The sequence below is a fragment of the Rhinoraja longicauda genome, chromosome 5, assembly GCF_053455715.1.
Source record: "Rhinoraja longicauda isolate Sanriku21f chromosome 5, sRhiLon1.1, whole genome shotgun sequence".
NCBI classification, from domain to species: Eukaryota; Metazoa; Chordata; class Chondrichthyes; order Rajiformes; family Arhynchobatidae; genus Rhinoraja; species Rhinoraja longicauda.
The window spans coordinates 4,719,772-4,747,761 of NC_135957.1; the positions used below are offsets into that span (position 1 = coordinate 4,719,772).

The 27,990-nt window shown below is 42.2% G+C and overlaps 1 protein-coding gene across 3 annotated transcripts in view; it reads left to right on the forward strand.

Moving 5' to 3' along the window:
- tjap1 (tight junction associated protein 1 (peripheral)) overlaps window positions 1-27,990 on the forward strand; it is a 106,693-nt gene that overhangs the window by 11,453 nt on the left and 67,250 nt on the right. For 2 of the 3 annotated variants that reach the window (XM_078398807.1, XM_078398809.1), the window contains exons 2-3: window positions 3,502-3,547; window positions 13,309-13,354. The gene's annotated coding sequence lies outside the window, so the exon portion shown is untranslated. The remainder of the gene's footprint in view (window positions 1-3,501; window positions 3,548-13,308; window positions 13,355-27,990) is intronic. The other variant, XM_078398808.1, reaches the window with a different exon arrangement.

Sequence of the window (27,990 nt, forward strand, 5' to 3'; positions counted from 1 at the left end):
TTCCCTGGTATGTGCTTTCTACCCAGATTAAATTCCTGGTTATGCCATTGGATGCAGGCATTACAATTGAAGAGGGTGTGTCGAATGACTGCTGACTCGATCAGTGCCTGAGGATTAGTTGAAAAGAGGTGCAGGAAATGCTTGGCTAGATTTCTGGAAGCTTGTGGGAACTTGTTTCTCAGTGAATTGTCAGGAGGTTTGCTGAAGGAGAATCACTAACATTAAGAGGAATGTTTTGCTTGTTCCAGGTTGGTCTGTTTACAAATATCATCAAATCTTGCTAGAGTTATAAAGCCTATGTTATAAAGCTTATGCTCATGGCTGGTGCTAATTCGTTCCCTAGAGAATTTTGTCAATGAAGTGTTTTGTTTCCTTGTTTACTACTTGTTTGCAGTCAGCATTCTTGAAAGTTGTGTTCACAGATGGCATAGAGAGCTTGAAATTCCCTGTTGTTTACATTGCTAGAGGCGTCTAAATCTGTTTTGATATTTAAGCATGTCTCTGCTCAGGAGCTGCATCAGTGCTACCACCTGATGAGTCTGGACTGATCACTTGTCAGATAGGGAGCAGTAATTGTCTGCAATTGTTCATGCTGATCTCAGCAAAATTATTTTATACTTTAGTTTTGTTAATAGTCCTGTAGCAGAATTAGCCAAATGCCACCCACTGCAAAATGTGTGGATAATGCTGTCCTTTAGGTGTGCCTTGTCATTTGTCATGTTACAGTGCCATTTACAAATGCCTCAGTAGGTACAATTCTTCCTGAAAGATGCCTATTCTGTTAGAGGCCACAAAATACGATCGGTAGTAATTTCTTTCCTAAGGCTGACAGGAAAGCAACCAGATTGTTTTATATGGAGGTAACTCAAGATACAAAAGGTTATTCTTGCAATTGCACCTGCTTTTCCATCCAATAAGATGATAAAAATTCTCTTTGTTGGTGGTCATTTGACCCATCACATCCGATCTAGTTAAAAAAGATCACAGCAGCCAATCCTTGCCAGCTCTGAGTACGTGTCTGTGTGCAATTTAGATGTGTTAAGGAAGCCTCCCTCTTCCATAATAGTTTTGATATGTAAATGAACACACTAGCAGGCCACTTGGGCCCTCAAGACTGCTTCTCCTTGGCTGATCGATGCTGATATCAACTTGTCTTCTGTGCCAGTTTCCAATAACTTGTAATTCCTCTTTATTTTCAAATATTTATCCATCTCCACCTTAAATATATCTGACAATCTGGCCTCCTTCACTACCCTGGGGCAATAAATTCCAGAGATTTATTACCCTCTAAGCAAAGAAATTTCTGTGTACCTCAATGTCATGTATACTAAAATATGGCAAAAAGGTTTGTATTCAGGCTCTCTAGTTAAATCATACGATGTAAAATCAAGCATACACAAGTATGACAGGAACAAAATACCAGTGTGCCGAATATAGTGTTACAGTTACAATGCGGATAAAAAAGGTGCAAGTGTTGCAATGAGGTAGGTTGAGAGTTTATGAGAAGACAGTTCAGTAATCTGATAACAAAGGCTGTTCCTTAATCTGATGGTATATGCTTTCAAGTTTTTGTTCAATCTTCTGCCCAATTGGAGAGGGTAGAACAGGGAATGACTGGGATATGAATGGTCCTTGATTATGTTGCCTGCTTTTGTGAGGCAGCATGGTGTAGATGGAATCTATGCGGGAATCGGTGGAATGTGGCTGGTTTGTGTAATGGATTGGGCTACATCTGCAACTCTGCAATTTCTTGTGATTTTGGGCCGAACTGCTGTTAAAAACAACAATGTTAGGATGCTTTTGGCGGTGCATCTGTAGAAATTGTTAACGGTCATTGTAAGCATGCTGACCCCCTTAGCCCTCAGAGGAAGTAGTTATTTTGACCGTGTCCTGTTTTTAAAAATTCTCCTGTGAGTGGAAACATCTCAATCTGCTCCGTCAACTCCCTTAGGATCTTACATTTGAATAAGTTCCTCCCCTAATTCTTCTAAACTCCAAGGAACGCAAACCAAGCTGACTAGCCTCCAGATTGAACAACCCTCTCATCCAAGGAATTGGCCGAGTGAATCTCCTTTGGACTACCTCCATTTTGACTGTACCCTTATAGGTAAGGGGACCAAGTGAAATATTTGCCTGATCAACCCCTGTACAACTGTAACAAAGCTTCCCTATTCTTAAATTCCAGCACCTTTGCGGTGAAAGCCAATGTGCCATTTGGCTTAACTAGTTGGGCCAGCCTCTAATTTTAGTCATTTATTATTGAGAACACATATATCTGCCTGAATGTCTCAAATTGACAGACTTTCTCCATTTAGATAATCTGCTTTTTGATTTCTCTTAACAAAATGCATGATTCACACTTCCCCACCTTAAATTCCATTTGCTCAGTCGCTCTGTCTATTTCCCCATGCAGAATAATTATGTCCTTCCCAACACTTGTCCTTTTGCATATTTTTGTATCATTGGCAAACTTATTTTGTTTACTCTTCCAGGTTATTTATGTAAATAGTAAACAGTTGAACTGATCCCTAGAGAACTTTACTGGTTACATCCAGCAAACTGTTGCTGATGGTTTAAAAAAAGACAGCAAGGCCTTTTAGTCTGGTGCTTACAGTTAATGTTTGCATTGAAAGTTATAGAAATGTTTTGGTGGGATTTGACGTGTAAATTTGTGCCCAATGCCAATTCACTGCAGTTGCACTCCTGCACTCTCCTTTCTGCTAGCTTTGCCACAGAAAGGTCTGAAGATGGTAGAGGGCCATCCGGGGGAGTCCAAGAGTAGGGGGAACGGTGAAGATAGGAGAAGGGGTCATCACTGGGTGGTGAGGACTCCTTCCCAAAGTAAAAGGCACGGAGGCGGTGGCGATGGAAGTAAAGCACTACGTCATGGCGCACCTAGAGCCCGTTGAGGTGGGGGCGGAGGGGAACAAAAGTGAGGCCTCTGTGGAGGACACACCATTCCATATCGGAACAGGTGAGGTCAGAAAGGATGGTGAAGACACGACATGGGTGGTGGTTGGGATCGGAGGAGAGCAGGGGAGTGGATGGAGGCCGAGGCGAGGTTAGGTGGGTGGATGGTGGGTGTTCAGAGAGGAGGGGGGCATGAGGACCAGTGCACGGGTGGGGAGTAGCTGAGGCCACATGGCTAAAAGAGGGGCAAGGGGAAGACTCTGTGGAACCACCACTGAGGTTCCCTGTATGAGAGGGGAAGCAGTAGGACACAAGTAAATCAGACTACGTTATGTTGGAGTCTGCAGTGTGCAGGCTGTGGGACTGGTGCTGAGTCTGGAACTCAGGTGAGGCTCAGTTGAGACGACGCTGGTGGGCAATGGAAAGGCAAGGGTCGGCGGGGTCACTGGTGGAGGCCAGTGGGGGGGGGGGGGGCTGTAGTAAAAATGCAGGTTAGCGGACAAAGCGTCGGTAGTCCTGGTCAGCGGAGGCGGCAAAGGCAAAGGGATGAAGGGATGTTGTAATCATTTTATACTTTCTGTTCCCTTTCAGGGCAAGTTGGAACTGATAAATTCAGTGGACTCAAGACATCCCAAGAGTAAGTTTGTTATATTCAGAGCTGTGGTTTACATGGTGAATGTGGGTTTTGTTTTTTGGTGCATTTTACCAGCGTAAAGTTTGTAAATGTCACATTGTTCTCACTTTAAATGACTAGAAGTAACTTCTCAATTCACAAGCAGAAAATTGCACATACTGGAAATCTGAAATAAAACAGATGTCCTTTTCATATCATATCATATATATACAGCCGGAAACAAGCCTTTTCGGCCCACCAAGTCCGTGCCGCCCAGCGATCCCCGTACATTAACACTATCCTACACCCACGAGGGACAATTTTTACATTTACCCAGCCAATTAACCTACATACCTGTACGTCTTTGGAGTGTGGGAGGAAACCGAAGATCTCGGAGAAAACCCACGCTGGTCACGGGGAGGACGTACAAACTCCTTACAGTGCAAGCACCCGTAATAACTCTGACATTTATTTGGATCAACAAAACCTTTTATGATTTTGACCATTGACTTTCACTCTGCCAATTTGGCTCTCAGAAAGATACTGTAGAATTGTTTTCTGTGATTAAAGTTTCCATCTCTCGGACCATTTTAGTTGTCCTCTTTGTTTCATATCCATTGCAGGGTGTTGTTCATTTAAAAAATGTGACTAGACCAAGTGGACCCGTTAGGCCCAAACATCTCCTGCATTGGTGCAGCATCCTCTCCTCCCCCTCCCCCCCTCTCCCCTTCCCCCCCTCTCCCCCTCAACCCCCCTTATCCTCCCTCCACCCCCTCCCTCCCGAGATTTAAACATTAAAATATGAATAACTTTTAAAATATAACCGATTTCAATGAAACTTCTTCCATTAGCACCAAAGGGATGACGGTGAGTAAGGTGGGCCTAAAATTGTCACACTATTGTGTACCGTTTTGGCTGTAGTTCAGGAGCAAACAAATAAACAAACGAGAGTTTTAGTATATAGATGTCCGGAGCCGAGTGGCATATTTCCTCTTAGGTATTCGTAGTCATTTAATGTGGTGACTTACTACAATTTCCATGCCTCATAAACTCAGTCAGAGTGAATTTTTTAATGGCAAATGTTTGACAACCTTGATTTATTAGGTAACAGAATGAATGATAGTGCAGTTAAAAAGAAGGTGGTATAAAATATGTCGCAGTGGGCCTTAAGCTGGATAAATCCCCAGGGCTTGGTATTGAGGCCAAGTCGTTTATTGTTATATGCACAAGTATGGTAAGATACAAATAAATATTTGCTTGCAGCAGCATCAATTCAGTTTAGTTTAAGTTTATTATCACGTGTATCAAGGTACAGTGAAAAGCTTTTTGTTGCATGATAACCAGTCAGCAGAAAGACAATGCATGATTACAATTGATCCATTTATAATGGACAGATACATGATAAGGGAATAACGTTTAGTGCAAGGTAAAGCCAGCAAGTCCGATCAAAGATAATCCAAGGGTCATCAAAGAGGCAGATATTAATTCATCACAGATAGAATAGTGCATCACAGGCCTGTAGACGTGGACAACACACAAACCATAAATTATACAAAACAATAAAAAGAAAAAGGTACGGTAGGGTAGTTATTGAGGTTGAAAAACTGAGGAGCTGGATAACACTTGGAAAAGTGAGGATTTATCAAAGATATCTTGTCTGGCCAAGTTGATTGAAATTTTCAGAGAGATAAAGTATTAATGATGGCAGTGCACTTAATGTAGTCATTATGTAGTTCATTATTAGCTGGGTCTTTCAATATAGGAGCAGGAAGTCCATGGTCCAACTTTATAAATATACTGGCGTCCTGGTGCCATCGCAACAACATGGAGCTCAATGCTCTTAAGACAGTGGAAGTGATTGTAGACTTTAGGAAAGCTCCCCCTCCCTTCCCCTCCCTCCACTCACCATCAACAACACCACAGTCACATCTGTGGAGTTATTTAAGTTCCTTGGAACCATCGTCTCCAAGGACCTTAAATGGGGGGCCACCCTCGACTCCACAGTCAAAAAGGCCCAACAGAGGATGTACTTCCTGCGGCAGCTGAGGAAACACAATCTGCCACAAGCAATGATGGTCCAATTCTATACTGCCATCGTTGAGTCCATCCTCACCTTCTCCATCATGGTCTGGTTTGGCTCAGCCACCAAGCACCACATCTGGAGGCTGCAATGAATCGTTCGATCAGCTGAGAAGGTTGTTGGCTGCAACTCCCTCCCCCCCCCCCATTGATGAACTGTACACTGCAAAGGCCAGGAAGCGAACGGATAAGATCATCTCTGACCCCTCTCACCCTGGCCACAAACTCTTTGATACACTTCCCTCTGGAAAGCGACTCCAGACTGTCAAGGCAGCCACAGCCTGACATAAAAACAGCTTTTTTTCTGTGAGTAGTAGCTCTACTCAATAACGAAAAGACTGTAGTCTCTTTTTGCTCTGGTTTATTTTGCCCACATGTTTAGACCGTAATGTTGTATCCTTATTGTTTTGATGTGTTTATGCTTTATTCTTAATTGTTAACTGTATGTTTGTGTTGTCATTTGTGAGCGGAGCACCAAGGCACATTCCTTGTATGTGCACATACTTGGCCAATAAACCCACTCATTCATTCATTCATTCATTCATTCATTCATTCATTCATTCATTCATTCATTCATTCATTCATTCATTCATATTCATTCATTCATTCAACAAAGTTGTTATCCTATCTCTGTAGTTTAAAGAACTTATCTTTTAGTGAAATACATTTGTTCTGTACTTTCCATGATTTGGAAATGTTCTATAAATTGTGTCTGGACCACTGTCGAGGTTATATTGGCTTCTTTCTCAGCAGTCGCTGCAGGATAATGAATGTATTTTATGAACACGTCTCATCCTGTGGTCTTTGCTGCCAAGATTCAGCAGGATGAATACAGAATTGATCCTGTAAATCAAATGGCTGGGCAGCCAAATGATTAAAAAAACATTAAAGCAGAACTTATTGTTTATGATCCATGGTCATGTTTATTGATAACCCTTCTGCAAGGGAACACTTTTCTAAAAAGGCTTCTTTGATGTCTGTCCAAGAGACATGATTGGACGACATAATTGACATTTTGGGTGTTAGGGGAACAAGCGATATGTGGGGCAATAAATGTGCACGGGGTAGGTGCATGGAACACGCTGCCAGGGGTGGTGGTGAAGCAGGTGCGATCGTGGCATTTAAGAGGCATTTAGATAGGCATTTAGCTAAACACGATGTCTGTTCATGTCAGTCAAAATGTATCTTATGTTGCTACTATATCCTGACAGCAGTACCAGGTACTACCTACTGTTTCAAAAGAAAACAACGCGCCTTGCCCATTTCCATTAAACTTTCTCTCTTTAAACCTATCCCCTCTGATATTAGAATTTCGAATCTGGGGAAAAGACTCTGACTATCTACCCTATCTATGCGAATCTTAATTTTATATTTTATATAATTTTATACACTTCCATCAGGTTGCCTCACCCTCCGCTTCACACACACACACACTGAACTTATATAATAATAATAATAATACATTTTATTTATATAGCGCTTTTCATATACTCAAAGACGCTTTACAGAGATTTTGAGAGCATAGGGGAAATGAATAAATAGATAAATAAGTAAATAAATAAATGAACAGAGAAAGGAGACAGAAGGTGAGGTGACCTTCAGTGGTTGAAGGCAGTACTGAACAGGTGAGACTTCAGCGATGTTTTGAATGTGGTGAGTGTGGGGGAGTCTCTAACGGTTTGGGGTAGTGAGTTCCATAGGGTGGGAGTAGCGATGGAGAAAGCCCTGTCCCCCCAGGATCTGAGTTTAGTCCGGATGTGGGGGGATAGGAGATTGGCAGCGGCAGAGCGGAGGGTGCAGGTGGGAGTGTGCCTGTGGAGGAGATCGGTCAGGTAGGATGGGGCCAGGTTATGGAGGGCTTTGTAGGTTATGAGGAGGATTTTGTACTGGATTCTCTGGGGGATGGGGAGCCAGTGGAGTTTATAAAGGACGGGGGTGATATGGTCACGGATCGAGGTGTGTGTGAGTAGACGGGCAGCGGAGTTTTGAATGTATTGAAGTTTATTGATGATTTTTGAGGGTGCGCCATAGAGGAGGCTGTTGCAGTAGTCCAGACGGGAGGTGATGAAGGCGTGGATGAGGGTTTCTGCAGCTGTGGAGGAGAGGGATGGACGGAGACGGGCAATGTTTTTGAGGTGGAAGAAGGCTGTCTTTGTGATGTGTTTGATGTGTTTGTCGAAGGAGAGGGTTTGATCAAGGATGATTCCAAGATTCCGGATGTGAGGTGAGGTGGATACTGGGAGACCATCAATGTTGAGGATGAAGTTTTGGGTGGATTTGGTGAGCATTTTTGGACCAATGATGATGATTTCAGATTTGTTGCAATTGAGTTTGTTTATGTGCATATATATTATGTGCACACAATGTTTATGTGCATATATAAAATATTACATACACACACACATATACTGTATATATAGATATATAACACACACGTGCGCACGCGCATACACAAACAAGAAAATCCCTTCCTATGGCAACCCTATTGGTTATAGTTGCCTGCGATATCTGCATTTTCATTCCTCTAATTCCCATTGACTATTCCGGGGCATGTAGTACATTCCCAACAAGGTGATTATCCTGTTTTTATTTCTCAGCTCCACCCATAGGGCCCCTCCAGACTAACCATCAGTTATGTCATATTGGACTACTCTCGTGACGTTCTCCTTCTCTTTTACCCCACTTCTATTTTGTCGGCAGCATCTGTATTCAAAAATATTAAGTTACCAGCCCTTTCCCTCTTTGCCAGGTTTCTGTAATGGCTGTAATGTCACAGTTGCATGTACCTACCTTTCCACGCCCTGAGTTAATCTCCCGTACCCGTCAGGCCTCTCGCATTGAAATACATGCAATTTAATCCAACAGTCTTTTCTTGCATTCTGCCGTGCTCCTCCCTATCCTGTCTACTAAATTGGTTTTCATGGTCTTCTGCACCAACTTCCAGACGAGTTGTAAAAACTGCAATGATTTAAAAAAAAGTATATTATTGGTGCAGAATTGGAACTTATTAGTTCGATAAACTGGTCGGAGTGGTTGGGATCATGAGCATTCTCAATGTGGCTCATTTTAGAAACTTGCGGCATATTCAATATACTGAAGGTTTATATTTAAATTGTAGCATGTTTTATCCACTTTACATGAAATATTCAAAGCCGTCGGGAGAGGCAAATTAGTGAGTCGTCTTGAAAATGGACTTTGTTCAAAGGTATGGCTTTTTGCTGCAGGGACTTTTGTTGCGAAGTATTTTTACAGGTAACTGAAGCTTAGTACTTCCAAAGCTGAGGAAAGGTTTGGTTGATTTTTAATTTATTAGTCACTTTTGAGCTTTGTTAAAAAATATTAATGATGGTGTTTACTTTGAGATTTTCCTGTAATGTGCTCCTTGGATCCAAATGTACAGCCCTATGCTTACTGGCAATCCTATAACATATAACAACTACAGCATGGAAACAGGCCTGTCCGGCCCTACCAGTCCACGCCGACCATTCTCCCTGACCTAGTCTCATCTACCTGCACTCAGACCATAACCCTCTAATCCCCTCTTATCCATATACCTATCCAATTTACTCTTAAATAATAAAATCGAGCCAGCCTCCACCACTTCCACCGGAAGCCCATTCCATACAGCCACCACCCTCTGAGTAAAGAAGTTCCCCCTCATGTTACCCCTAAACCTTTGTCCCTCAATTCTGAAGCTATCCTTGTTGGAATCTTCCCCACTCTCAAAGGGAAAAGCCTACCCACGTCAACTCTGTCCGTCCCTCTCAAAATTTTAAAAACCTCTATCAAGTCCCCCCTCAACCTTCTACGCTCCAAAGAATAAAGACCCAACCTGTTCAACCTCTCTCTGTAGCCTAAGTGCTGAAACCCAGGCAACATTCTAGTAAATCTCCTCTGTACCCTCTCCATTTTGTCGACATCCTTCCTATAATTTGGCGACCAGAACTGCACACCATACTCCAGATTCGGCCTCACCAATGCCCTGTACAATTTTAACATTACATCCCAACTTCTATACTCGATGCTCTGATTTATAAAGGCAAGCATACCAAACGCCTTCTTCACCACCCTATCCACATGAGATTCCACCTTCAGGGAACAATGCACAGTTATTCCCAGATCCCTCTGTTCCACTGCATTCCTCAATTCCCTACCATTTACCCTGTACGTCCTATTTTGATTTGTCCTACCAAAATGCAGCACCTCACACTTATCAGCATTAAACTCCATCTGCCATCTTTCAGCCCACCCTTCCAAAAGGCCCAAGTGTCTCTCTAGACTTTGAAAATCTACCTGTGGGCATTATTCTCTAGATGAGTTCTAAGAGCTAGAGTGGACGGAGATACGAATATGACATATCTAGGGGAAAGCAGGACAATAGTTATGTCAGCTGCATGCAGGCCCAAACTGGGTTACATCAATTTTTTTTAAATCCTTCTTTTTCTTTGTTCACAAAGAAAAATGTATTGCTTCTCTTTCTGGCCTGTCTTTGCACTTTCAAACAATGATTTATAGCTACTATTCCAGATCATGCTCCAAGTCATCAATGTGGAAGCATATAGGAAAACGACAAACCCTAAAATTGCAGTCCAGTAGAGATTAGACGTATTAACAATGGAATTTGAACCTTGAACCTGTTTTTCTCAATGCTGACACGTAATTCAGCATTTTCTAGTTCTATGAAAAGCGCTCCAATACCTTCATTTGCCTTTGCTTTTAATGTACTGCTTTATTGGATTATATGGTTGCGATTGTGCCTTTTCAGATTTCTGTGGTAGGCAAATCATATCTTTAACAATGCTATCTTTAAAAAGAGTTGCCTGTATTTTTGTGTGGATATATTTGTGCAAACGGTACAACTTTACAGTACAGCAATGTTAGAGCATTCCATTTGATCTTGTGAAATATTGGTTTGTTATGGCTCAGTATTTGCTTTAATAGAAATTGCGAACATTTATGACTTTGACACTGCAGGTGTTAATGTGTAGTAGGTGTTCCTAACACTGATAATTATGTGTGGCACACTGCTGCACAAGTTTAAATGCATGCTCAGATTTCAGCAAATTGGTTATGACAATTAAATTGGTTTCCAGCATGCTTGCTCCTTTAATTCAGAAATATCTTAAACTTCAATTTGTTAGTTTCTATGATTCTCCACATGATGAGTCATGGGCATCAGTTTTTGAGGAGCAGGAGAACCATATTGAACTGAGACCATATCAATTTTTTGTAGGAATCAAATAAATTCTGGAGATCACTTCAATTATCTGGATTTTACAGGAAATTGATGCTAGATCTTGAATGTTCTGAGAAAACTGGAACTAGTTGTTCATGATTAGTATGTTGTGGAAGAACTGAGGAAAGACCCTGAGGTGCAGTTTTTTTTAGCATTTATAAATAGCTTGGTATTCTTCAAGTGTTTATTTGTACACTTCCATGAATTATATTTTATGGTATTCTTTGCCTCACTTTTCTGGTTTTGTCCCTTTCAGGTTAAAATGCTCAGGTAGAATCTTGCCTTTTTCCTCTCAGCAATTCTCCGTTGGGTACTGAATCCTGTTTGTGAATGCTTATAGTGGTATTGGTTTATCATCGTCATGTGCACTGCAAAAAAAACTTTGTTTGCGAGCTATCCAGGCAAATCATACCATACCATACAATCAAACCGTACATGAGTACAACAGGGAGTGCAAAGAGAAAAAAGACAGTACAAAGTATAATGTTACAGCATCAGAGAAAGTGCAAAGTTCATTGCATTAGAGGGAAGATACTAGCATGGATAGAAGATTGGCTGACTGGCAGAAGGCAAGGAGTGGGAATAAAAGGGGCTCTCTCTGGATGGATGTGGGTATTCCGCAGGGGTCTACGTTGAATTAGCTCTTTTCACATTGTATATCATTGATTGGATGATGGAATTGATGGCTTTGTGGCCAAGTTTGAAGGTGATACGAGGATAGGTGAAAGGGCAGGTAGTGTAGAGGATATAGGGAATCTGCAGAAGGACTTTGACGGATTCAGAGAGTGGCAGATAGAACACAGCGTAGCAAAGTGCACGGTCATGCACTCTGGGAGTAGGAATAAAGGCGTGGACTATTTTCTAAATGGGGAGAGGATTCAGAAATCGATGGTGCAAAGGCACTTGGGAGTACTGGTGCAGGATTCCCAAAGAGTTAATTTGCAGGTTGAATTGGTAGTAAGGAAGGCAAATGCAATGTTAGCATTCATTTCAAAAGGACTAGAATATAAAAGCAGGGATGTAATGCTGACACTTTATAGGACGCTGAAAACTAGCTGACGGCTCAATTAAATCATGGATGCCACGCCACTGTGGCAGGGAGAGAATACCATCTGGAATTGGGGTCGATCTCTGGCAACGATGTATCTCTACAAAGTGAGAGTGCCTTCTTAATGTCCATTTTTGAACAGGCATGCAAGGTTACGTGAGGCATGTTTTCCTTCCACACCCATCGTCAGCCGGCACTCTCCCGCACATCTCGGTAGCAGAAATATGAGGGTACACTCTGGGAAAGAGGCCAGTCTGGATGGAGTGTCTGGCCACTCTCTTCACCGACATCTTCAACTGTCTATTATCTGCTTCAAAGAAATCTCCATTCCAGTCCTCAAGAAAAATAAAGTGACCTGTCTCAATGATTACTACCCAGTAGCTCGAGGTCTTTGAAAGATTGATAATGACCCAAACAATCCAGGCACCTTCCAATTTGCATTGAGGAAAACCAGATCTATTTTTATCAGGTTGCCATTTCTCTTGCAGTATGTTCAACCCTAGATCACCGTGACAATATGAACGCCATGAACGGATGCTATTCATTGACTACAACTCATCTTTCACCATAATACCAAATAAGCTTATCCCCAAGATTCCGAATCTTGGCCCTGGCAGCTCCCATCTGCTTCTGAACCTCCAGACTGGAAGACCTCAGTCAATTAGTATTAGTCATAACATCGTACATTTGGTGCTCCTTAGGGGTGTGTGCTCAATCCTTTGCCTTTGTACAATTACACACCATCTCAATCTTTAGGTTAGCCAATGATACAACTGTTGTGGTCAGATCTACAAGGATGAGGTGAATTAAAGGAAATAAATTGATGGTGTCAGAACAACAACCCTTAACATCGGCAAGATGAATGAGTTGGTTGTTGACCTTGGGAAGCAAGGGTGTGAACACAACCCAATCCTAATCAACAGAGTTGTTGGAGAGTTGGTTGATAACTTCAAGTTCCTAGGCATCCTGATCACCGACAACATCACTTAGTCCTTTCATGCTGATGTGGTGATCAAGAATGAGCATCAGTATGTTTACTGAGGTATGTGCGAATATTTGCATGTTCACGAGGATTCTCTCAAACTTCTACAAATGTGCTATAGAAAGTATTCTGATGAGATGCATCTCTCTTGGTATGGCAACTACTCTGCTTTTGACAACAACCTGCAGGCAGCGGTGAGCACAGTCTAGTCCATCATAGGTTTGTCACTTCATTCCACCCTATCCACTTTCACGATGCATTGCATCATGAAGCCTGTAAATATTGCCAAGGATGCCTGCCACTATGGCGGGGCTGTAGTAAAAATGCAGGTTAGCGGACAAAGCGTCGGTAGCCCTGGTCAGCGGACGGCAGGGGAGGCGGCAAAGGCTGGCGGGATGAAGGGATGTTGTAATCATTTTATACTTTCTGTTCCCTTTCAGGGAAAGTTGGAACTGGTAAATTCAGTGGGCTCAAGACATCCCAAGAGTAAGTTTGTTATATTCAGAGCTGTGGATTACATGGTGAATGTGGGTTTTGTTTTTTGGTGCATTTTACCAGTGTAATGTTTGTAAATGTCATATTGTTCTCACTTTAAATGACTAGAAGTAACTTCTCAATTCACAAGCAGAAAATTGCACATACTGGAAATCTGAAATAAAACAGATGTCCTTTTGTCAATAACTCTGCCATTTATTTGGATCAACAAAACCTTTTATGATTTTGACCATTGACTTTCACTCTGCCAATTTGGCTCTCAGAAAGATACTGTAGAATTGTTTTCTGTGATTAAAGTTTCCATCTCTTGGACCATTTTAGTTGTCCTCTTTGTTTCATATCCATTGCAGGGTGTTGTTCATTTTAAAAATGTGACTAGACCAAGTGGACCCGTTGGGCCCAAACATCTCCTGCATTGGTGCAGCATCCTCTCCTCCCCCTCCCCCTCCACCTCTCCCCCTTCCCCCCCTCTCCCCCTCAACCCCCCTTATCCTCCCTCCACCCCCTCCCTCCCGAGGAGATAGATTTAAACTTTAAAATATGAATAACTTTTAAAATATAACCGATTTCAATGAAACTTCTTCCATTAGCACCAAAGGGATGACGGTGAGTAAGGTGGGTCTAAAATTGTCACACTATCGTGTACCGTTTTGGCTGTAGTTCAGGAGCAAACAAACAAACAAACAAACAAACGAGAGTTTTAGTATATAGATGTCCGGAGCCGAGTGGCATATTTCCTCTTAGGTATTCGTAGTCATTTAATGTGGTGACTTACTACAATTTCCATGCCTCATAAACTCAGTCAGAGTGAATTTTTTAATGGCAAATGTTTGACAACCTTGATTTATTAGGTAACAGAATTAATGATAGTGCAGTTAAAAAGAAGGTGGTATAAAATATGTCGCAGTGGGCCTTAAGCTGGATAAATCCCCATGGCTTGGTATTGAGGCCAAGTCGTTTATTGTTATATGCACAAGTATGGTAAGATACAATTAAATATTTGCTTGCAACAGCATCAATTCAGTTTAGTTTAAGTTCAGTTTAGTTTATTATCACGTGTATCAAGGTACAGTGAAAAGCTTTTTGTTGCATGCTAACCAGTCAGCGGAAAGACAATGCATGATTACAATTGATCCATTTATAGTGGACAGATACATGATAAGGGAATAACGTTTAGTGCAAGGTAAAGCCAGCAAGTCCGATCAAGGATAGTCCAAGGGTCATCAAAGAGGCAGATATTAGTTCATCACAGATAGAATAGTGCATCACAGACATGGAGACGTGGACAACACACAAACCATAAATTATACATAAATTATACATGGTATTGGGGGTAGGGTACTGACATGGATAGAAAATTGGTTGACAGACAGAAAGCAAAGAATGGGGATAAATTGGTCCCTTTCAGAATGGGGTGGCTAGTGGGGTACCGCAAGGCTCGGTGCTGGAACCGCAGCTATTTACAATATACATTAATGACTTACATGAAGGGATTAAAAGTACCATTAGCAAATTTGCAGATGATACAAAGCTGGGTGGTAGTGTGAGCTGTGAGGAAGATGCTATGAGGTTGCAGGGTGACTTGGACAGGTTCTGTGAGTGGGCGGATGCATGGCAGATGCAGTTTAATGTGGATAAGTGTGAGGTTATCCACTTTGGTGGTAAGAATAAGAAGGCAGATTATTATCTGAATGGTGTCAAGTTAGGAAAAGGGGACGTAGAACGAGATCTTGGTGAACTAGTGCATCAGTCACTGAAAGGAAGCATGCAGGTACAGCAGGCAGTGAAGAAAGCCAATGGAATGTTGGCCTTCATAACAAGAGGAGTTGAGTATAGGAGCAAAGAGGTCCTTCTGCAGTTGTATAGGGCCCTAGTGAGACCGCACCTGGAGTACTGTGTGCAGTTTTGGTCTCCAAATTTGAGGAAGGCTATTCTTGCTATTGAGGGGGTGCATCGTAGGTTTACTAGGTTAATTCCCGGAATGGCGGGACTGTCGTATGTTGAAAGACTGGAGTGACTAGGCTTGTATACACTGGCATTTAGAAGGATGAGAGGGGATCTTATCGAAACATATTAAGATTATTAGAGGCAGGAAACATGTTCCCAATGTTGGGGGAGTCCAGAACCAGGGGCCACAGTTTAAGAATAAAGGGTAGGCCATTTAGAACGGAGATGAGGAAAAACTTTTTCAGTCAGAGAGTTGTAAATCTGTGGAATTCTCTGCCTCAGAAGGCAGTGGAGGCCAATTCTCTGGATGCTTTCAAGAGAGAGCTAGATAGAGCTCTTAAGGATACGGAGTCAGGCGATTTGTGCAGAAGGCAGGAACGGATCAGAATGAATCAGCCATGATCACATTGAATGGTGGTGCTGGCTCGAAGGGCCGAATGGCCTAGTCCTGCACCTATTGTCTATTGTCTATTGTACAAAACAGTGAAAAGAAAATGGTACGGTAGGGTAGTTATTGGGGTTGAAAAACTGGGGAGCTGGATTACACTTGGAAAAGTGAGGATTTATCAAAGATGGTCTGCATAGATATCTTGTCTGGCCAATTTAATTGAAATTTCCACCCTTGCATCATGAAGCCCGTAAATATTGCCAAGGATGCCTGCCACTATGGCTATTCTTCATACCAGGGCATCAGAGATATCCTTATTCTTTAGGAAATGGGGGTTCCCCTCAAGATGAGGCTTTCACTAGGGTCTACTCGATATCCCGCAGCTCTGCTCTTGCTCCCTCTCCCCCCATTTGTAACAAGGACAGAGTCCCCCTTGTCCTTACCTTCCACCCCATCAGCCGTCGCATACAGCATATAATCCTCCAACATTTTTGCCACCTCCAACGTGATCCCACTACTGGCCACATCTTCCCATCCCCACCCCTTTCTGCTTTCCGCAGAGACTGTTCACTCCTAAACTCCCTAGTCAACTCGTCTCTTCCCACCCAAACCACCCCCTGCCCAGGTACCTTCCCCTGCAACACCTGTCCCTTTACCTCCCCCCTCGACTCTATCCCTGGACCCCAACAGTCTTTCCAGGTGAGGCAAAGGTTTACTTGCACCTCCTCCAACCTCATCTACTGTATCCGCTGTTCCGGGTGTCAGCATCTCTACACCACGAGACCAAGCGCAGGCTCGGCAATCGTTTCGCTGAACATCTCCGCTCAGTCCGTCTTAACTTACCTGGTCTCCTGGTTGCTCAGCACTTCAACTCCCCCACCCATTTCCAATCTGATCTTTCTGTCCTGGGCCTCTACTCCATTGTCAGAGTGAGGCCCAGCGCAAATTGGAGAACAGCTCCTCATATTTCACTTGGGTAGTCTACACTCCAGCGGTATGAACATTGACTTCTCTAACTTCAAATAACCCTTGCTTTCCCTCTCTATCCCCTCCCCCTCCCCCTTCCCAGTTCTCCCACCAGTCGTACCATCTCCGATTACCGTCTATCTCTGTCCCGCCACACTACCCTGACATCAGTTTGAAGAAGGGTCTCGACCCGAAACGTCACCCATTCCTTCTCTCCCGAGATGCTGCCTGTCCCGCTGAGTTACTCCAGCATCTTGCGTCTACCCTTATAGACAATAGACAGTAGGTGCAGGAGGAGGCCACTCGGCCCTTCGAGCCGGCATTCAATGTGCTCTATCCAGCTCTAAAAATGGCCTACCCCTTATTCTTAAACTGTGGCCCCTTGTTCTGGACTCCCCCATCATTGGGAACATGTTTCCTGCCTCTATCGTGTCCAACCCCTTAATAATCTTATACGTTTCGATAAGATCTCCTCTCATCCTTCTAAATTCCAGTGTATACAAGCCTAGTCGCTCCAGTCTTTCAACATATGACAGTCCCGCCATTCCGGGAATTAACCTAGTAAACCTACGCTGCATGCCCTCAATAGCAAGAATATCCTTCCTCAAATTTGGAGACCAAAACTGCACACAGTGCTCCAGGTGCGGTCTCACTAGGGCCCTTTACAACTGCAGAAGGACCTCTTTGCTCCTATACTCAACTCCTCTTGTTATGAAGGCCAACATTCCATTGGCTTTCTTCACTGCCTGATGTACCTGCATGCTTCCTTTCAGTGACTGATGCACTAGGACACCCAGATCTCGTTGTACGTCCCCTTTTCCTAACTTGACACAATTCAGATAATACTCTGCCTTCCTATTCTTACCACCAAAGTGGATAACCTGACACTTATCCACATTAAACTGCATCTGACATGCATCCGCCCACTCACACAACCTGTCCAAGTCACCCTGCAACCTCATAGCATCTTCCTCACAGGTCACACTACCACCCAGTTTTGTATCATCTGCAAATTTGCTAATGGAACTTCTAATCCCATCATCCAAGTCATTAATCTATATATTGTAAATAGCTGCGGTCCCAGCACCGAGCCTTGCGGTATCCCACTAGTTACTGCCTGCCATTCTGAAAGGGACCCATTTATCCCCACTCTTTGCTTTCTGTCTGTCAACCAATTTTCTATCCATGTCAGTACCCTACCTCCAATACCATGTGCTCTAATTTTGCCCACTAATCTCCTATGTGGAACCTTATCAAAGGCTTTCTGAAAGTCAAGGTACACCACATCCACCGGCTCTCCCCTGTCAATTTTCCTAGTTACTTCCTCAAAGAATTCCAGAAGATTAATCAAGCATGATTTCCCCTTCATAAATCCATGCGGACTCGGAACCATCCTGTTACTACTATCCAAATGCTCCGCAATTTCGTCTTTTATAATTGACTCCAGCATCTTCCCCACCACTGATGTCAGACTAACTGGTCTATAATTCCCGTTTCTTTCTTATAGAAGATAATGAGCTTGAAAGCCCTGACATCCAAGGTCACATTTTATTTCCCATCCTTGACTATCCTGAGAAGGTGGTAATGAACTATCGACATAAATCACTGTGGTCACATCGGTGAAGACATTTCCAGAGTGTTGTGACTATTAATAAAGGTCAATATTTGTACACACCAGGAGACTGCAGGACTGGAAGGAGATCTTGCAGATGAATTGTATTTGCATGGCTTTTGGGAGGTGATATTGGAATAGCCAAAGCAAGCCAATGCAGTGCAATATGTTCATATTGGTGTTCTGATGCATCTGTGGTAGCGAGAATGAATGTTTCTGGTGGACAGGGTGCCAACCTCATGAGCTGCTTCATTTTAGATGGTATCGAGCTGTTTGCGTCTATATAGTTACACAGAAAAGCGTTCATGCTTCTGACGTGAATATTGTAGATGGTGAAAATGATCTGGGTGTCAGAATCCATGTCATTCATAGTAGGGTACCTAGCCTCTGATTTTCAGTTGTAGCCATGGTATTTTTGCGCCAAGATCAAGTGACTTTCTGATCAATTGTGAATCCCATGATGTTGACGGTAGGATGCTTGACAATGGACATGTGATTGAATATCATGGGTCGGTGTGTTGGACTCCTGTTGGGAACTGCCTTTGCATGTCCACATATGTAACTTTTCACCTGGCTCATGCCTGAATATTGTGTAGTTCTGGCAGTATGCAAGCATAGGTTGCTTCAATGGCTGAATAGCTGTCAGTGGAATTGAATACTGTGCAGTTATTAGCAGATTGAAAAATCCTTTGGTTGTGGAGAAATGCCAGAGGAGAGGACAATGTGACAACCCTATTTGAAAGTGGATATATGTAGGCCAATTAGTCTAATATCTATTGTTGAAAAAATATTTGAATTGAATATGAAAAATATTTGAAGTACAGATTTAGGAAGAAATAGCAGCACATTTGGACAATCCATAAGCTAATCAAGCTGATTAGATCAAGCATGGCATTATGAAAGAAAATAGTGTCCAAAATGTAATGAATCAATTTCAACATTTCCACAGGATGCAGTTCACATTTTGATCATCTTAAATGGAATCCCTGCTGTAATGAAATCACTGATTTTTGGTTGGGAGTTGATGCATTCTAGTTCCATTGAATGGATCCGTATGTTTATTATGTGTTTTAGAACTGATTATATTAAAAGACCCTGAAATGAAAATGTACAGAAATGGAAAGGGCTTTTATTTCAATTTTATGAATGCTCATGAACAGGGAGTTGGACTATTTTTGACTAATAATCCTCCTAATCTGATAATCCTGTTGGAGTAAAGGCAGACATGGAGCTCTGAAGAAGGCTAACGAAAGAATGCAGACATGCTATGTGATGTGGGGCTGCTGCTTATTCAGTAGATGGGACTCCTAATTGTTGTCGAGAGTTGCATGCTGACATTCTGTCACACCTAAGGTAGACACAAAATGCTGGAGTAACTCAGCGGGTCAGACAGCATCTCAGGAGAGAAGGAATGGGTGACGTTTCAGGTCGAGACTCTTCTTCAGACTGATGTCAGGGAGGGGGCGGGCCAAAGATAGGATGTAGTAGGAGACAGGAAGACAGTGGGAGAACTGGGAAGGGGGAGGGGAAAGAGAGGGACAGAAGAACTATCTGAAGTTGGAGTAGTCAATGTTCATACCACTCGGGTGGAAACTGCCCAAGCGAAATATGAGATGCTGTTCCTCCAATTTGCGCTGGGCCTCACTATAACAATGGAGGTTTAGAATTTCGAGAATAGAATCAAATAATAATAGACACTTCTCAATGTATGCTATATTTCAGGTACATAAATCCAATTTTCCAGCATTAGGTCTATAGTCTCTTAAGCCGTGGCAGTTCAAATGCTCATTTTGATACTTAAATGTTGGTAGTCTCTGCCTCTCCCACCCTCTTAGATAGTACCTTCTATATTTCAGCTGCCCTCTGAGGAGTGGAAGATTGGTGTGTAGGGTCGTTTCAACGCAGGGTAAAGGTTGAATATGAAGAACAATGTAGTTTTGAAAAAGCAATGTCTTGGCCCCATGGCAAGGGGTCCAAGGTGATTGGAGACCAGAATATGTTGCACGTTATCCTGCTGCAGTGGCCTCGCCTCCTTTCACTAAAACCTCTTCACCTCATAGGTCAGGATTGTGATCCAATATTCTCTGGATGAGTGGTTGAAAGCCCATACAGAGTAACGCAGCTCACTTGATTGGGACCTCATAACCATAGTAAACACTGATTTCCACCACCACTGGCACATATTGGCTGTAGTGTGTACCATCTACAAAAACTTCCAAAAATTTGCCGAGGCTATTGAGACAGTACCTCTCAAACCCATGGCCTCTACCAGCAAGAAGGAAAAGGACAGCAGATGCATGAGAACGCCACCACCTGCAGGTTACCCTCCAAGTTCCTACTGTCCTGGTTAGGAATTATGTCATTGTTCCTTTATCATTGTGAGTCTAAATCCTAGAACTCCCTGAACTCACTGAAAGCAGATTGACTGCAGCAGTGTTCTCAAAGACAATTAGTGATGGGCAGTAAATGCTAGCTTTACAGCCATGTCCAGATCACAAAAATGAATGAAAAAAAATCCCCTAATCAGAATTCAACTATTCAATGAACAGTTGACTTGAGACCTGTAACCTGTTGCCCTCTTCTCACAGTGCTTTCTGTCACGCAGTAACTACTCTGAGAATGAGTGAAAAGTTGGATCTCGAATGTATTCCTTTCAGAGAAACGCATTACTGATGGTGTACTGCTGATATTATCCTTGCTGCCAAGCAAGCAGATGCAGTGCATCTGGAGAGCTGTTTTAACGTAGTGATAATTGAATTAGATTTAACATAGTTTTGGAGAAGGATAAAGATAAAATAAGAGTTTAAAAACATGAGTACTTAATTGGTGATGGTGGGGTAAATTGTTAATGTACTCCAGGGTGTTGGATGAAAAACTATTGCTCAAGGGTTTGTGGTTTATTCACTTTAATTGCTAGTAGCCTCAGCCAAGCAAAATGACTGATGACCTCAGTTATGATTGCTGGTAGAGGTCCATATGTGTGGATGTAGAATGAAGACCAGATTGATCGTGATTGAAATCACGATTTACCAGTTTGTAATAGTCTCTATGTCAAGTCTTTGCCTTTTAAGCCTTCGCCAAATGCAGAGGGATGAATAGATGTAACCAAAATCCGATAAAGTTAGTTAATTTTAAGGTTATGTTTTAACTATGAAAATTTTTCTACCCCTGCCACATCCCTATAGTGCATTATGATTCATGCCACTGTAAGGTCTGCAACTGAGTTGCTCACGGGTGGTATGATTTGACTGGATAGCACTCAAACAAAGTTTTTCATTTTATCTCGCTACACTTAACAATATAAAGGGCAGCACGGTGGCGCAGCGGTAGAGTTGCCGCCTTACAGCGAATGCAGCGCGAGAGACCCGGGTTCGATCCTGACTACGGATGCTGTCTGTACGGAGTTTGTACGTTCTCTCCGTGACCTGCGTGGGTTTTCTCTGAGATCTTCGGTTTCCTCCCACACTCCAAAGACGTGCAGGTTAATTGGCTTGGTAAATGTAAAAAATTGTCCTTAGTGGGTATAGGATAGTGTTAGTGTGCGGGAATCGCTGGTCAGCGCGGACCCGGAGGGCTGAAGGGCCTGTTTCCGCGCTGTGTCTCTAAACTAAACTAGACCCAAGGAACTGTAGATGCTGGTTGCAAAAATAGACTAAGTGTTGGAGTAACTCAGGGGGTCAGGCAGCATCTCTGGAGAACATGGATAGGTAATGTTTCCGATCTGGTCCCTTCTTCAAACTGATTGTAGTAGGGGGGAGAAAGCAGGAAGAGAGGTGGGGGGTGGAAAAAAGCCTGTCAAGTGATGATTGGATTCAGTTGAGGGCGGGGTGGGGGGGGATTTCATTGCCATATGGTTGGACAGAACATGAAATGAAAAGATAAGGTAGTGAGATAAATAAACAAGAGATAAATAAACAAGAAATTTGAAGCCAGAGGAAGGAGTAGAGGAAATGGAAGATGTGGCTGGTAGTGGGATCAAGTTGATCTTAGTGGAAATGCCAGAGAATTATGTGCTGTCTGTGGAGGCTGGTGGGATGAAGGAAAGGACCATGGGAACTCCATCCTTGTTCCATCTGGGGGGGAAGGGGAGTGAGAGCCGAAGTACGGGATACGAAGAATATGTGGATGAGGTATCCATCTAGGGCAGCAGGTGAGAAGCCATCTTTACTAAAGAAAAAAACTAAACAGCATTCCATGGACATGTACATGGAACGTTTAGAGGGATATGGGCCAAACATGGACAGTTGGTACTAGCATAGATGGGGCATGTTGATCAACATGGGCAATTGGGCTGAAGGGCCTGTTTCCACTCTATGTCTCTAACTGTGATTCTAAGAGGACATCTCGGATGTCCTATAGTAAGTAGAAAGCCTCATCTTGGGAGCAGGTGAAACGGAGACGGGGATGTTGAGAGGAGTGGATGGCGTCTTTGCAAGGGGCAGGGTGGGAGGAAGTGTAATCCAGATAATTGTGGGAGTCTCCGAGTTTATCGTAGACGTCAGTCGATAGTCTGTACTCCATGATGGAGATCAAGAAAGGAGAGAGTGGTGCCAGAGATCATCTGTGAATTTGAGGGCAGGGTAGAAGTTAGTGGTAAAGTTAATGAAATTGTACTGCACAGGAGGCAGCCCTGATGATATGATATGTTGCCATAGATGTAGCACACAATGGTGCCGGTGTACATTTGGAACAAGGACAGTTTGACATAACATTCAATACTAAATGCACACCTACTTAATTTAAGCTTGTGTGTATGGAAATTTAAATTGATCTACTACAGCTGAGCTCTATAAATATGCATTCCAAAGGTTGTCTCGATAACTAAGATGATCTAATTCGCCCTTTGATTGTAATTTGGTCCCTTTCGCCTGTTTAATATGTCCTGAATTAGATAGTTTGTGAGTTGTTCTTGTCATGCTGGTCATCTTATCTGGTTTGGGTTAAGGAGAAGGAAAGTCTACTGTGCTTATTGATCTGTAGCTAGCCTGCGAGTTAAGTTGCAGTAATCCGTTTCCAGGATTAGGTGGCACTGAAAATAACTTGACAAATGTTGTTTTTTAAATGGAGAAATGAAGTGGTGTTTACTTTGAAATGTGCCCATTGCAATGTCAGTATAATCTGCTGCTCTGTGTCCTCGCATTGAAGACTTTCTCTAATGGATAGTTACAGATTTTTGTGCAGTGTAGAATTTCACAACAATCTGAATTGGTTGTAAAGTTGTCTAGAAATGTCCACCATACCAATACTGACTAATTTTCCTACTTAATCCCATTTTGCCTCAATTTCCATACACTTTGCCTTGCTTATTATTGTGCCTGCGTAAATGTCTCCAAAATATAGTGATTACATCTGAGTCCATCACCACCTCTGGCAGTGAGTTCCAGATATCAATCACCCTCTCTATTAAAAGGAAAAGCATTCTCCTCAATGGAGGCACAAGAGACTGCAGTTATGGAAAACTGGGGGGGGGGGGGGGGGGAAGAGAGCAGCTGGAGAAACTCAACAGTTTGGCAGCATCTGTGGAGGAAACTGGACAGACCTGGACTGAAAAAATGAAGGGTTTTGACCCAAAATGTCAACACATTTCCCTCCACAAATAGACAATAGGTGCAAGAGGAGGCCATTCGGCCCTCGAGCCAGCACCACCATTCAATGTGATCATGGCCGATCATTCTCAATCAGTACCCTGTTCCTGCCTTCTCCTCATAGCCCCTGACTCCGCTATCCTTAAATGCTGTCTGACCCACAGAGTTCCTCCAGCTATTCTTTATTTGCGAAACATTCCCCTCAAATGATCTTTTCACAAATCAGTGCATTCATATTTTTGACGTGTTAACCTTGTGGGAAAAGGTTTTTGAGTCGCCTACCTTGGGTGAATAAAGGCAAAAATTGCAGGAGTGAATTTGCCTGCAGTGGGAATGTTGAATTAGCATCTGTTTCATTTGCTCTTTCAGAAGTGTTTCTTGTTGGAAAATAATAAGGAACCATTTCAGGTTTTTTTCATGCAGTGTTCCATGGCCTAAATTGATCTTTCATCCTGCATAGGATTACACTCTCTCTCTCTGTGCCAATATGTAAGGGGTGCTTTGCCTTTTGATTTATAGTACCTGTTGTACACTTTGATTTCAACGGATGTTGTGAGTTGATGCATTCTTTTCTAACTTTGTGAAACTTTAATTCAATTTCTAAAATAAATAGTTGCTTTAGCCATATTCGGGTGAATCTGTTTTACAAATACTGTTCTGGCATATTGCAAGATCATGTATTAATAACAGGCATACACAGTATGCACTTCAAGGCCATGCAATATGGTTGATTTGATAATTGGCCTTAACTTCCTTTTTGCTCCTGATTGCCTTTAACATTCTGAAAGATTTGTCACTCTTGGCTCTGAATATGCTAAATCGCACTACATTCCCAGCTCTTGAGGTAAAGAATTTCAAAAATCCACAACTGCCTGAGTGAGAAAAATTCCCTTCAACTCAACTGTGAATGGACCAAAGGAGTGATCTTGATAGTTTTTGCGTGATACTTAAAATAACAGCAGTAATCAGTCTGAAGAAGGGTCTCAACCCGAAACGTCACCCATTCCTTCTCTCCAGAGATGCTGCCTGACCTGCTGAGTTACTCCAGCATTTTGTGTCTGCCTAGCAGTAATCATTAAATGCCCTATGGCATTGAACTCTTGCCATTGGATTCTGCTAGTATTTAATTACTGCTGATCTAATGTCATGTCCTGCAGTTTTGGATTGAGTTTTAGATTTGCTGATCACGGTCACTGTTTCCCATATCCATCATGGGGACTGTCTTAATTTAGAATGGCAGAAATTTTTTAATATCTCCTTGCAGACAATGTAGGATGTTTCGGCCAGAGTGTATTTTAATCAATTGAGAAATATCTGCAGTTTTTTCATTCCTGTTTTTGTTTCATGATACATACAGTAACATAAACATTGTTCCTGTTTCTTACTTTTATGTGTATCGTGATAGCCAGATATTATAATCTGAAAATTTTTGCAGTGGTACTCCATAGGATTTGTTGGCAGTTTTGGGGGAGGAGTGGGGGAGGATTAAGCTGGAGCAAAAACAGGGGTGTGAAATATCTACAGAATTTATATTATCCATTATTAATCGAATAGAGGCCCTGCTGCATCATGACTTTCTGACACGTGTTCAATGCCTAGACCAAGGAAGGCAAGCATACCATAGGCCTTCCTTACCACTCTATCTACTTGTATTGCCACTTTCAGTTAGCTGTGGAATTGGACCCCCAGATCCCTCAGTACATCAGGACTATTAAGAGTCATGTATACCTTTCCCTTACAATTGACCTCCAAAAATGCAACATTTTATACTTGCTTAGACATGCTTGTTTGAACAGCTTGCAGAATCATTCACAAATTAATATCTAGGGTAGATTGAACCTTGTATCAGTCATGGACATTCTGACCACCCTTTCCTCTCCCTCTCCTTCTCCTTCCCCCTCCCCCCCCCCCCATTGTTTCACCCTGTGACCCCAACCTGATTCCTTCTTGTCCCCTTCCACCCACCATCCCTCCTCTCACTGTTTACTCTCGACCCTCTGCTCGTTTTTTGTTATTACACTAGGGAATCGGCTGAGATTAAATGTTAAAAGTTTTATAACTAACATACATGATCGCTGCCTACTAAATTGTCCAAACTGTGTAGGAAACCATGTGTATCTTACTTAAACATTAATCCTTCCTGTCCCTACTGGTGCTGTCCCAGCTATGAAATAATTTTATTAGTGGTCAGGCTGTGGGGATCACTGAGAATGCCGTATATTTATTACCCCTTCCTCCTTGCAGGAGATGTATTCTGATTCCTCTAACTGCTGTGTAAAAGGAGGTATCACAAAATGCTGGAGTAACTCAGCAGGTCAGGCAGCATCTTGGAGAGAAGGAATGGTGCCTGAAACGTCACCCATTCCTTCTCTCCAAGATGCTGCCTGACCTGCTGAGTTACTCCAGCATTTTGTGATACCTTCGATTTGTACCAGCATCTGCAGTTATTTTCCTACACGTTGTGTAAAAGGAAATCATTAGGCTGCAAAAGAGCTGTTTACACAAATCCCACCACTCAGCACTTTCTCCCTGCAGATTTTCCAAGTGCTCATCCATGGGATTTGAAGTCACAACAGTTAGATTAAGGGCACAAAACACAGTTCAGTTCATCCCGCAATACGTCCATTGGGCAAAAATTTAATATTTAAAATCAGATTTATTTGGCACGTTGAATTATGGTCATACCAGGACATTGTTGTTTGAACTCAAAAATTGGAAACTGAGAAAACTGCTGCAATCACGAAATGCAATTCTGCTGGGCTTAATTTAATATTGTATTTTAACCAAAGTGAATCCCCCTCATCTACGTAGCCATACAATCCTGTGGCCTGTAGTGCTTCTTGTTCTCAGTTGACTCAGTAGATCTGTGCAAATTAATGATTAACCATGGAATGTGCATGACACACTTGTGGGTTGGTTTCAATGACTCTCCTGAGACTGCTAGCATTTCATCAACTTGGCAATCAGCACAATTAATTACCTCAGTATTAGGTGGACAGCTGGCAAGTGGAAAGTATAAATTATGCCATTGTCATGACCTCTGTGCTTTAATTTTGACAGATGTCTAATGTGGAAGACAAATTTACACTTAATGTAGCTTATTTGATATTCAGTCCACCATTAAGATAATTGATCATATATTTAGTCGGTTATTAAAGCTTGTCTGACAACCTTGCAGTGTGATAAATGAAAATATTTATTTTTAGAAATTTTTGATTTCATGGTTTGTTCATTTTGGTGGGTAAGGAAGAAATAAGGATAAGCATACTGGTTCATGCTTATTGCAAACTCTACAAATACATACTCTCACTAATTCCCAGGAGCCAAGTTTACGTCATTGCATGATCTGGCAGTACGTCAGCAGGAATTGTACTTTAAAAGCAACTTTGCTGAATATCCAATATATATGGTACTGCAGTGGTGTGTGATAATTTTGTGTTATTGGTCAATCAAATAGTATAAACATAATAGTTTGGAGCTTTGCTACCACCTTCTCGCAGGCAATTAAGGCTGGGCAATAAACTATCCTCACCAGCAATAGCCACACATATATGAATCCTGATAAAATAGCTAGAAATAAGCTATCTCATGGATTCAAGGGAAAAAAAGTTACTACTGCAGTGACATTATTGAGATGAATAGCTTTTGCTAACTGGTCCGATCTCATAAATTAATCACTCAGATTTATGACAATTTGTTTCATAGTCATTATTGACACTCACTTTTTTCTCAATTGTGCTACTGTGATTTAACCTCTAGCTTCAAATCATCCATTTGACCATTTCTGAAAGTCCAATACCACAGCATGAGCTGAATAAAAATAATCAAGAGAAGATGACAAACGTGAAGTCACATCTGCCTACATGATCTGGAACATCACAAAGGGAGTTCATGCCTCACCACAAGCTGACATGAACATGGCATCTATCAATTCATTGGAACTACCTGACCAAGTGAAAACACAATCTTTTCCACTAATCCCATCATATAGCAACAAAATATTCTGCATTCTCTTACATATTTCACATGTCTGTTCTGTACCAGACAGGTTCACAACAATTAATTAATTAATCAGCATGTGTACAAACATATATCCTTGAGTATTTTTAGGTTGCACTAACAAAAATAA